The sequence below is a fragment of the Balaenoptera borealis genome (assembly GCF_965194805.1).
Source record: "Balaenoptera borealis genome assembly, chromosome: 18".
NCBI classification, from domain to species: Eukaryota; Metazoa; Chordata; class Mammalia; order Artiodactyla; family Balaenopteridae; genus Balaenoptera; species Balaenoptera borealis.
Window position 1 is genome coordinate 35,827,289 of NC_138877.1, and position 12,542 is coordinate 35,839,830.

Below are 12,542 nucleotides of genomic sequence, written 5' to 3' on the forward strand. Positions count from 1 at the left end.
GAATGATGTTTGCTGTAAGCTTTTAATATCTGGCCTTTATTATGCTGCTGTAATCTTTTCTGCTCCTAGTTTATTGAGTGCTTTATCAAGAAAGGACATTGAATTTTCATAAATGCTTTTTCTGCATCTATTGAGATAATTATATGAATTTTAATCCTTTATTCTGTTAATGTGATGGGTCACATTAATTGATTTGTGTGTATTGAACCATCCTTGCATCTCAAGCTTAAATCCCTCTTGGTCATGATTTAAGATTCTTTTAATATGCTGTTGAATTTGATTTGCTAGTGTTTTGTTGAAAGGTTTTATGTCTGTTCTCCAGGGATAAAGGCCAGTAATTTTCTTGTGGTATGCTTGTCTGGCTTTGATATCACAGTAATGCTGGCCTCATAATGTATGTTTGGAAGTGTTCTCTTCAATTTTTTGGAAGAGTTTGAGAAGGATTGGCATTAATTCTTCTTTAAATGTTTGGTAGAATTCACATATAAAGCCATTAGTCCAAGGCTTTCCTTTGTTGGGAAGTTTCTGATTATTGATTTTATCTCCTACTAGATACAGCTGTGTTCAGATATTCAATTCTTTAATTTTATTTATTTATTTTATTTTTGGCTGTGTTGGGTCTTCGTTTCTGTGTGAGGGCTTTCTCTTGTTGCGGCAAGTGGGGGCCACTCTTCATCGCGGTGCGGAGGCCACTCTTCATCACGGTGCATGGGCCTTTCACTATCGCGGCCTCTCTTGTTGTGGAGCACAGGCTCCAGACGCGCAGGCTCAGTAATTGTGGCTCACGGGCCCAGTTGCTCCGTGGCATGTGGGATCTTCCCAGACCAGGGCTCGAACCTGTGTCCCCTGCATGGGCAGACAGATTCTCAACCACTACGCCCCCAGGGAAGCCCCAGATATTCAATTCTTAATGATTCATTCTTGGAATGAAGTTTAGATACTTGTAAACTGTGTTTATCTTTTCAAAAATATAATAACTCCTAGTTTTATTAATTTTTTCAATTGTATTTTTATTCTCTATTTCATCTATTTATGCTTAAGTTTTATTATTATCATTCTCCTGCTGATTTTTGGCTTAGTTTGTTCCTTTTCTAGTTCCTAGAGTTTTGAATTTAGGTTGCTAATTGGAGATTCTTTTTTAATGTAAGTGGTTATTGCTATAACTTTCTCTCTTACTACTACTTTTGCTGCATCCCATAGATTTTGATATGTTGTGCTTCTGTTTTCATTTGTCTCAAAATATTTTGTCATTTCCCATTTGAATTCTTCTTTGAGACATTGGTTGCTCAGAACCGTGATGTTTAATTTCCACACATATGTGAAATTTCCAGTTTTCCTTCTGCTATTTATTTCTAGTTTCATACTATTGTGGTTGAAAAAATGATACTTGATATGATTTCAATTTTCTAATAACTTTAAGACTATTTTTGTGACTTAACATGTAATGTATACTGCAAAATGTCCTGTAAGCAATTAAGAATTTATATTCTGTTTCTATGGAGTAGAATGTTCTATATAAGTCTGTTGTATCCTTTGATCTATGGTATTTTTCAAGTCCACTGTTTCCCTATTGACTTTTCTGTCTGGATATTCTATCCAATTTGAAATTGGATCATTAAAGTCTCCTACAACTATTGTATTGCTATTTCTCCCTTTATTTCTTTCATTGCTTGTTTTTTGTATTTGATTGTGCTGATGTTGAGTGCATAGGTACTTGTAACTGTTAAATCTTCCTGATCAGTTGACCCTTTTATAGTCATATTATGTCCATCTTTGTCTTTTATGATGTTTTTTGTTTTACAGTCTATCATGTAATATAAGTATAGCAAACCCTGCTTTCTTCTGGTTAACATTTAAATAGAATATCTTTTCCATCCCTCCACTTTCAACCTGTATATGTCCTTAAATCTTGTTGACAGCATATAGCAGGTCTTTTTTATTGTTATTATTCATTCAGCCACTCTACATCTTTTGCTGGGGCAGTTTAACCACCATTTACATTTAAAGTAATTATGGATAGGGAAGGACTTACTATTGCCATTTTGTTAATTATTTTCTGTCTCTCTTGTAGTTCTTTTGTCCCTCTTTTCCTCACTTGCTCTCTTCTATTGTGTTTCATAATTTTTTTTTTGTATTGATATGTTTTCATGCTCTTTTTTCATTTTGTGTGTATCTTCTATAGGTGTTTTCTTTATGATTACCATGGGGCTTACATAGAACATCTTATAAGTGTAATAGTCTATTACACATTGATAACAACTTAAGTTCAATCACATACAAAAACAATATTCTTTACATACTGCCCCCCCCACTTTATGTTGTTAATGGCACAATTTCTATGTTTTTATATCCATTAACCTATTTTTATATTAATAGTTATTTTTATTACTTTTATCTTTTAAATTTTATACTATAGTTAAAAGTGATTTACCCAACACTCTTACATTAATATACTATTTTGTATTTGTCTATATGTTTACCTTCAGCAGCAAGCTTTATACCATCATATACCTTTGTAAAATATTACTGTTTAACATCCACTTGCTTCAACTTGAAAATTCATTTTTGCTTTTCTTTTAAGTCAGGTCTAGTGGTGATAAACTCCCTCAGCTTCTATTTGTCTCAGAAAGTATTTATTTCATCTTGATTTTTAAGGATAGTTTTGCCAGGTATAGTATTCATGGTTGGCTTTTTTATTTTTTTTTAAGCATTTTGAATATATCCTCCCACTCCCTCTAGATTGCAAGGTTTTTACTGAGAAGCTTGCTGATAGCCTCATGGAGATTCTCTTGTACCTGTTTTTTTTTCTTCTTCTTCTTAATTTCAAAATTCTCACCTTGTCTTTGACTTTTGAAAATCTCATTATCGTGTATCTTGGTGTGGATTTCTTTGAGTTCATTTTATGTGAGAAATATTGGACTTTCTACATCTGGAAGTCCATTTACTTCTCCATATTTGGGACGTTTTCAGCCATTATTTCTTTGAATATACTTTTTGCCCTTTCTTCTCTCTCTTCTCCTTCTGAAACTCTCATAATATATATTTGGTTAACTCTATGGTGTCACATAAATCTCTAAAGATTTCTTCACTCTTTTTTTTTCCTTGTTGCTCCTCTGGTGAGATGATTTCCAATAATCTGTCTTCAAGTTCACTGATTCCTTCTTCTGCTTGATTTATTCTGCTATTGTATCCCTCTAGTGATTTTTTCAGATCAATTACTATATTCTTCAGCTCCAAGGTTTCTGTTTGGTACTTTTTAATATTTTCTATATCTTTGTTGAAATTTTCACTTTGTTCATACATTGTCCCCCTGACATCATTGTCATATTTATGACAGCTATTTTGAATTTTCTGTGAGGTAAAGCATATTTCAATATTGTTGGTTTCTGGAGATTTATTTCATTCATTTGTTTAAACTTAATTTCCTGTTTCATCATTTTATTTGATCCTTTGTGTTGATATCTACATTGGGAACAACAGCAGCCTTTCCAGTCTTACCAGATTGGTCTTGCACAGAAGAAGACTCTGATCTTTCAACCTAGCCAAGGATCTGGGGCTTTTCAAAACTTTGTGCTAGTCCAATCAGCTTATTAGTTTTTGGCAACTTCCTGACATCTTGAGTATGCTAGGTCTCATCTGTACTCCCAGATGACCAAGACTCACCACAGCCATGGGACACCTCAGAAATGTTAAATTATTCAACACTCTATCAAAATCTTTCCCTCCTCAGGGAAAAGCTAGGATCTGAGGATTTTTTCCATCCACTCTATGCTGAGCCAGGGGGAGAGGCTGTGGAAACCAATTGCATGCTAGATCAAACCACTATCTGTTTTTCACTGGCCCTGGTATCTAGAGTATGTTGAGTCCTATAAGTTTTGAGGTAAGCAAGACAGAAGACATTATTTTGGGCATCTCACAGAAATGTTGGGGCATTGGAAATATGGTCTACCTCTTTTCCTTCCCAGGGAGAATTTGTAATATGGGACATTTCATCTGCTTGCTCTGTGCTAAGCCATGGACACAGGCTATGGTAATTGCTAGCTCAAAATGACATTTTTTGTCTCATTGACCCCCAAGAATCTAGAGTATACTAGATACCATTAGCACTCTGACACAGGTTAGACACAAACCTATCCTCTGGGAAGTTTCCAGGAAAGTTGGACATACAGTCTACACTTTTCCCTCTCCAGGGAGAAGTTGGGAGCTGGAGTCTCATCAGCTTTCTCTTTGATGAGCCTGTGTGAGGGACTATGGAAACTGGACCCAATTTGAAAACTTTGTTCACTCTGGCTTCCAGGTGGCTGGAGTATGCCAGGTTCTGTCAGTGTTATAAAGCAGGCAAGACAGAAGCCAATTTGTTGTGCAGTCACCAGAAAAGGTGGGGCTTTGGATGCATGGTACAACTCTTTCTCTCTGCAAGAAGAAGTTGGAAGCTAGGGATTTCCTCCTGATTAAGTGGTGGTATGTTATTTTAAGGGGAAGTCCCAATTTTCCCTACTGGATTTGATGCAGCTGGTTTTATGCTTGACTGGGGTGAAGGAGCCCCTCAACTAGATTCTGAATTTCTCATAAAGGGAATTTGTCCATGTATTCTTGTTGAATCATTGTGTTCATGGTGGTAGGAGGGTCTAGGACTTCCTATGTTATTATCTTGCTGATGTCACTCCTTAAGAACCATAATTTAAAACCAACTGAAAACTCTAGTTCCTAGGTTATATTATATTTGGAAGGTTCTCAACATTTCTCTTCAACTTATTTTACATTTCTTTAAAATATTAGTGTTTGAGACAAAAATAATAAGTACAATTTTTTCCCACTGCAGACCTCCTTCACAGATTAGAATATCAGTTAAAGTATTGAAGTAACTACTTATCAAGTGATGAGAATGACATATTTATTAGACTACTTCATTAAACCTATTTCAATCAGATAAATCATAACCTAAAGTCAAAATTAATGTCATTTTCAAAATGTTACCCTTATTTCTCTCTTGTTGCCCCTTAAATAATATTTGATTCAGTATGTATTATTTGAAAAAAAATGTTTTTTAACACTTGAAGCAACAAATGAAATACCAACCTGGTTGGCAATTGAGAAATTTATCCAAAGGAAAATTATTTAACAGGAACCAAAACTGTAATCATAACTATGTGCTTGAGACATCCTTGGGTGTCTTATCAGGAAATGCAGCAGAGATGCTAAGTTAACATTTTCTCTGGGTTAATCAATCAATTAAATTATATGTCTAGTAACATTTACTATTGTTTGAATCATGAAACTTTATAGAAGACTGCTGTAGTGTTCATAAATAACTCTTGAAAAGCCTAAAACATTTTCCTCAAAATCTCTTATGAAGTATTTTTAGCCATTTATAAAAAATAAAATAGAATAGTTGCTGCTCCTGGTCTTCTGCTTCTCTCCCAGTGAGAGACACGAATGGCCAGGCCCAGCAACATCCATAGCAGCAGCCACTGCAGTGGCAAAGAACACCCAGACACAAAGAGAGGGTCTGCTTTGGGGTGGGGTGGGGGATTGCTATATCAAATGATGATTCAAGAGAGTACCAGCTCCTCCTCATCTTCATCTTCCAACCAGCAAACCGAGAAAGAAACAAACATCACAAGAAGAAGGAGAGTAAAGTCAGCATGAACAAAAACTCCAAACTCTTCTCCACCAGCACCAAGAAGATTCAGAAGAAGCAGGCAGACATCACTTTAGACCCTCCACCCAACTGCAGAGCACCTGCTGAACATTAGCAGAAGACTTCAAACACCTAAAAAGACAAGAAAAATCCCCTCAGAGCCAGGTAGGATGAAAGAAAGAAGAAAAAAGAAAAGAGGAATCAAAAAATGGGCCAGCAACCCTAGAGGGAATCTGAAGGTGAGGGGAGGTCCCTGCGCTCAGAAAAACTCACTAATAGTGGGGAAATCAGCCAGGAAAGAAGAAGAGGATCAAAAGGGGATCAAAAGAGAATGCATCAAATAGTCTGTGGAAGGCAGGACAAAGTAAGAACTATGCACATATTCTGCACTGCAGCTCTGTGCATCCCAGCCTGAGTCATGAGTCACCTGTTGCTGAGGGTGGCTGGGGGATGGAAAGTGGGGTTTGGAGTGCAGACCCAGGGTGGGGAGACAGCTGTTGGCTGTGAAAAGACAGCCTGAAGGGACAGGAGTAAGGAACTCCACAACTGGGGAAGTTTGCAAAAAAGCCTAGGACACCATAGAAGCAAGGCATCATTGTTGAGTGGTGCGCAAGGGGTGGGGCAGCCATTACAACCCCTTTCCCCACCCACCAGCTTCTTTGGTCTCTGTGGGTACTGGGAAAGGCTCTCATCTGAGTAGGCTCACCCATCCCTCAAACCAAGACAACCTCCATCTGCATAGGCTCTGGGGTCCAGTGTGCCACCCATCCCAAAGCCTCCTGGGGAATAAGCTCTGGGTGCCCCTGCCTGAGACGGAATTCTGCCAATGCTGATGGGGCCTGAATGCTAAAGCATGGGGTTAAGAGAGCAGATTCAGGGAGAGAAACACTGTTGGCTGTGTGAATACAACAGAGGGAATGAGAGTGAGGGGCTCCACAGCAAGGAATGCCCCAAAATGAAGCATGGTCTGCCTAAGAAATGAGGTGACATTTTTGAGATGAGTGCAAGGGGCTGGGCCACCACAGCCTCCACACTCCTGCCCCTGCCTCTGTGGGAACTGGGAGGGACTCCCACTAGAGTGAGTGGGCCACAGTCTGTTGTAACAGCCTGCCAGTTCCCACCGCTGCAGGCAATTCGTGCACACCCCAATTGTGGCCATTGTATTTAAGAAAAATTTTTAAATTTTTTTTTTTAAATTTCTTTCTTTTAAAGTTTTCCTCTTCTGTCTGCTCCTTTGTTTCTGTTAGTTTGGTTTTGTTGTTAACATTTGTCATGGATTTGGTGTGTCTGTTTGTTTTATTTCTAGTATTTTTTTTTCAGTGTGAGTGTTGTGTTGTTATTGATACTGTGTTAGTTTTTGTCTTTGCTATCTGTCTTTGGTTTTGTTGGTCTGTTTGTTTTCTTTCCTTTTCTTTTTTTTTTCTTTTTTCTTTCTTTTATTTATTATTTCTCAAGGTGTACAGCATGGCTTGCAGGCTATTGGTTTCCATCCAGAGATTGGACCTGGGCCTCTGGGGGTGGGAGTGCTAAGTCCAGGATGCTGGACCACCAGAGAATTCCTGGACCCAGGGAATATTAATTGGCATGTGCTGTCCTAGAGGTATCCATTTCAACACCAAGACCCAGCTCTGCCCAACTGCTTGCAGAATCCAGTGCTGGACACTTCATGCCAAAAAACCAGCAAGACAGGAACAGACCCATCCATCAGCAGACAAGCTTCATAAAATCAAACTAAGCTCACAGACACCCCAAACCACACCATCTGATGCCATCCTGCCCATCAGAGGTAAAAGACTCAGTTCCACCCACCAGATTGCAGGCACCAGTCCCTCTGACCAGAGAGCCTACATAAGTCCCTGGACCAACCTCACTCACCAGGGGTCAGACAACAGAAGCAAGAGGAACTAAGATGCTACAGTCAGAAGAAAGGAGACCATAAACACAGTATGTTAGACAAAATGAGATGACTGAGTAATATGTTACAGACGAAGGAGAAAGGTAAAAAGATAAAGACCAACTAAATGAAATGGCGATAGGCAAACTACCAGAAAAAAAATTCAGAGTAATGATAGTAAAGATGATCCAAGATTTCAGAAATAGACTGGAGGCATGAATTGAGAAGATACAAGAAATGTTTAACAAGGACATAGAAGAACTAAAGTACAAACAATCAGTGATGAACAACTGAAATGAAAAATACACTAGAAAGAATCAATAACAGAATAACTGAGGCAGAAGAACGGATAAGTGAGCTGAAAGATAGAATGGTGGAAATACCTGCGATGGAACAGAATAAAGAAAAAAAAAAAAGGAAAGAAATGAGGACAGTCTCAGACACCTCTGGGATAACATTAAATGCACCAACATTCGAATTATAGGGCTCCCAGAAGAAGAAGAGAAAGGCAATGGGCCTGAGAAAATATACGGAGATTATAGTTGAAAAGTTCCCTGACATGGGAAAGAAAATAGTCATTCAAGTCCAGGAAGTACAGAGAGGCCCATACAGGATAAACCCAAGGAGAAACATGCTGAGACACAATAATCAAACTAACAAAAATAAAATACAAAGAAAAAATATTAAAAGCAAAAAGGAAAAAGTAACAAAAAAATACAAGGAATCCCCATAAGGTTATCAACTGATTTTTCAGAGAAACTCTGGAGGCCAGAAGGGAGTGGCAAGAAATATTTAAAGTGATGAAACGGAAAAATCTACAACCAAGATTAGTCTACCCAGCAAGGATCTCATTCAGATTCGTTGCAGAAATCAAAAGCATTACAGACCAACAAATGCTAAGAGAATTCAGCACCACCAAACCAGCTTTACAACAAATGCTAAAGGAAGTACTCTTGGTGGGAAACAAAAGAGAAGAAAAAGACATACAAAAACAAACCCCAAACAATTAACAAAATGGTAATAAGAACATACATATCAATAATTACTTTAAATGTAAATGGATTAAATGCTCCAATCGAAAGGCACAGACTGGCTGAATGGATTCAAAAACAAGACCCATATATATGCTGTCTACAAGAGACCCACTTCAGACCTAGGGATACATACAGACTGAAAGTGCAGGGATGGAAAAAGATATTCCATGAAAATGGAAGTCAAAAGAAAGCTGGAGTAGCAATACTCATAGCAGACAAAATAGACTTTAAAATAAAGACTATTACAAGAGAAAAGGAAGGACACTACATAGTGATCAAGAGATCAATCCAAAAAGAAGATATAACAATTGTAAATATTTATGCACCCAACATAGGAGCACCTCAATACATAAGGCAAATGCTAACAGCCATAAAAGGGGAAATTGACAGTAACACAATAATAGTGGGTGACTTTAACACTCCACTTACACCAATGGATAGATCATCAAGACAGAAAATTAATAAGGAAACACAAGACTTAAATGACACAATAGACCAGATAGACTTAATTGATATTTCTAGGACATTCCATCCAAAAGATCAGAATATACCTTCCTCTCAATTGTGCATGGAATATTATCCAAGATAAGTCACATCTCAGGTCACAAATCAAGCCTCGGTAAATTTAAGAAAATTTCAATTGTATGAAGCATCTTTTCTGACCACAACACTATGAGACTAGAAATCAGTTGCAGGGGAAAAAAAACTGTAAAAAACACAAACACATGGAAGCTAAACAATATGCTACTAAATAACCAAGAAATCACTGAAGAAAACGAGAGGAAATCAAAAAGATACCTAGAAACAAATGATAATGATAACATGATGGCCCAAATCCTATGGGATGCAGCAAAAGAAGTTCTAAGAATGAAGTTTATAACAATAGAATCCCACCTCAAGACACAAGAAAAATCTGAAATAAACAACCGAACCCTACACCTAAAGCAACTAGAGAAAAAAGAACAAATAAAACCCAAAGTTAGTAGAGGAGAGAAATCATAAAGATCAGAGCAGAAATAAATGAAATAGAAATGAAGAAAACAATAGCAAAGATCAATGAAATTAAAAGCTGGTTCTTTGAGTAGATAAACAAAGTTGATAAACCTTTAGCCAGACTCACCAAGAAAAAAAGGGAGATGACTCAAATCAATAAAATTAGAAATAGAAAAGAAATTACAACAGACACCACAGAAATACAAAGGATCATAAGAGATGAATAAAGCAACTGTATGCCAACAAAAAGGATGACCTGGAAGAAATGGACAAATTCTTAGAAAAGTACAACTTTCCAAGACTCAACCAGGAAGACATAGAAAATGCAAACAGACCAATCACATGTAATGAAATTGAAACTGATTAAAAATCTTCCAATGAACAAAAATCCAGGACCATTGCGCCTCCCAGGCAAATTCTGTCAAACAATTAGGGAAGACCTAATGGCTATCCTTCTCAAACTATTCCAAAAATTACATAGGGAAGAACACACCTACACTCATTCTATGAGACCACCATTACCCTGATACAAAAACCAAAGATATCACAAATAAAGAAATTACAGGCCAATAGCACTGATGCACATTAGCACAAAATCTTCAATAAAATACTAACAAACTGAACCCAAAAACACAGTAAAAAGATCACACACCATGATCAAGTGGGATTTATCCCAGGGATGCAAGGATTCTTCAATATACACAAATCAACAAATATGATACACCATATAAACAAATTTTAAAAAATGTATGATCATCTCAATAGATGCAGAAAAAGATTTTGGCAAAATTCAACATGCATTTAAGATAAAAACTCACCATAAAGTCGGCACAGAGGGAACCTACCTCAAAATAATAAAGGCCATATATGACAAACCCACAGCAAACACCATTCTCAATGGTGACAAACTGAAAGCATTTCCTCTAAGATGAGGAAAAAGAGAAGGGTGTCCACTCTCACCACTATTGTTCAACATAGTTTTGGAAGTCCTGTACACAGCAATAAGAGAAGAAAAAGAAATACCAGAATCCAAACTGGAAAAGAAGAATAACACTGCCACTGTTTGCAGATGACATGATACTATGCATGGAAAATACTAAAGATGCCACCAGAAAACTACTGGAGCTCATCAATGGATTTAGTAAATTCACAGATTCCAAAATTAATACACAGAAAACTGTTGCATTCCTATACACTGGAAATGAAAGACCAGAAAATGAAATTAAGGAAACAATCCCATTTACCAGTGCAACAAAAATGATAAAATACCTAATTATAAACCCACCTAAGGAGACAAAAGACCTGTATGCAGAAAACTATAAGACACTGATGAAAGAAACTAAAGACGATACAAGCAGATGGAGAGATATACCATGTTCTTGGATTGGAAATATTAACATTGTGAAAATGACACTACTACCCAAAGCAATCTACAGATTCAATGTAATCCTTATCAAACTACCAATGGCATTTTTCACAGAAATAAAACAAAAAATTTCAAAATTTGTGTGGAACCATAAAAGACCCCGAATAGCCAAAGCAATTTGAAAAAGAAAAACGGAGCTGGAGGAATCAGGCTCCCTGATTTCAGACTATACTACAAAGCTACAGTAATCAAGACAGTATGGTACTGGCACAGAAACAGAAATATAGATCAATGGAACAGGATAGAAAGCCCAGAGATAAACCCACACACATATGGTCACCTTATTTTTGATAAAGGAGGAAAGAATATACAATGGAGAAAAGACAACTTCTTCAATAAGTGGTGCTGGGAAAACTGGACAGCTACATGTAAAAGAATGAAATTAAAACACTCCCTAACACCATACACAAAAATAAACTCAAAATGGATTAAAGACCTAAATGTAAGGCCAGACACTATAAAACTCATAGAGGAAAACATAGGCAGAACACGGTATGACATAAATCAAAACAAGATCCTTTTTGACACACCTCCTACAGAAATGGAAATAAAAACAAAAACAAAAAAAAATGGGACCTAATGAAACTTAAAGCTTTTGCATAGCAAAGGACTCCATAAACATATGAAAAGACAACCCTCAGAATGGGAGAAAATATCTGCAAATGAAACAATTGACAAAGGATTAATCTCCAAAATATAAAAAGATTTCATGCAGCTCAATATCAAAAAAACAAGCAACCCAATTCAAATTGGGCAAAAGACCTAAATAGACATTTCTCCTAAGAAGATATACAGATTGCCAACCAACCCAAGAAAGGATGCCAAACATCACTAATCCTTAGAGAAATAAAATCAAAACTACAATGAGGTATCACCTCACACCAGTCAAAATGGTCATCATCAAAAAATCTAAAAACAATAAATGCTGGAAAGGGTGTGGAGAAAAGGGAATCCTCCTGCACTGTTGATGGGAATGTAAATTGATACAACCACTATGGAGAACAGTATGGAGATTCCTTAAAAAACTAAAAATAGAACTATCATAAAACCCAGCAATCCCACTACAGGGCATATACCCTGAGAATATCATCATTCAAAAACAGTCATGTACCACAATGTTCATTGCAGCACTGTTTACAATAGCCAGGACATGGAAGCAATCTAAGTGTCCATCAACAGATGAATATTTAAAGAAGATGTGGCACATATATACAATGGAATATTGCTCAGCCATAAGAAGAAATGAAACTGAGTTATTTGTTGTGAGGTGGATGGACCTAGAGTCTCTCATACAGAGTGAAGTAAGTCAGAAAGAGAAAAACAAGTACAGTATGCTAACACATATATATGGAATCTAAAAAAAAAAAGGTCCTGAAGAACCTAGGGACAGCACAGGAATAAAGACGCAGACATAGTGAATGGGCTTGAGGACACAGGGAGAGGGAAGGGTAAGCTGGGATGAAGTGAGAGAGTAGCACTGACATATATACACTACCAAATGTAAAATAGATAGCTAGTGGGAAGCAGCTGCATAGCACAGGGGGATCAGCTTGC

At 37.1% G+C, this 12,542-nt stretch overlaps 1 long non-coding RNA gene across 1 annotated transcript in view; it reads right to left on the minus strand.

Moving 5' to 3' along the window:
- Positions 1-716: 716 nt before the first annotated feature.
- LOC309615724 overlaps positions 717-12,542 on the minus strand; it is a 68,274-nt gene continuing 56,448 nt past the window's right edge. Inside the window, exon 3 of the long non-coding RNA XR_014237021.1 lies at positions 717-12,265. This is a non-coding gene — a long non-coding RNA (uncharacterized lncRNA). The remainder of the gene's footprint in view (positions 12,266-12,542) is intronic.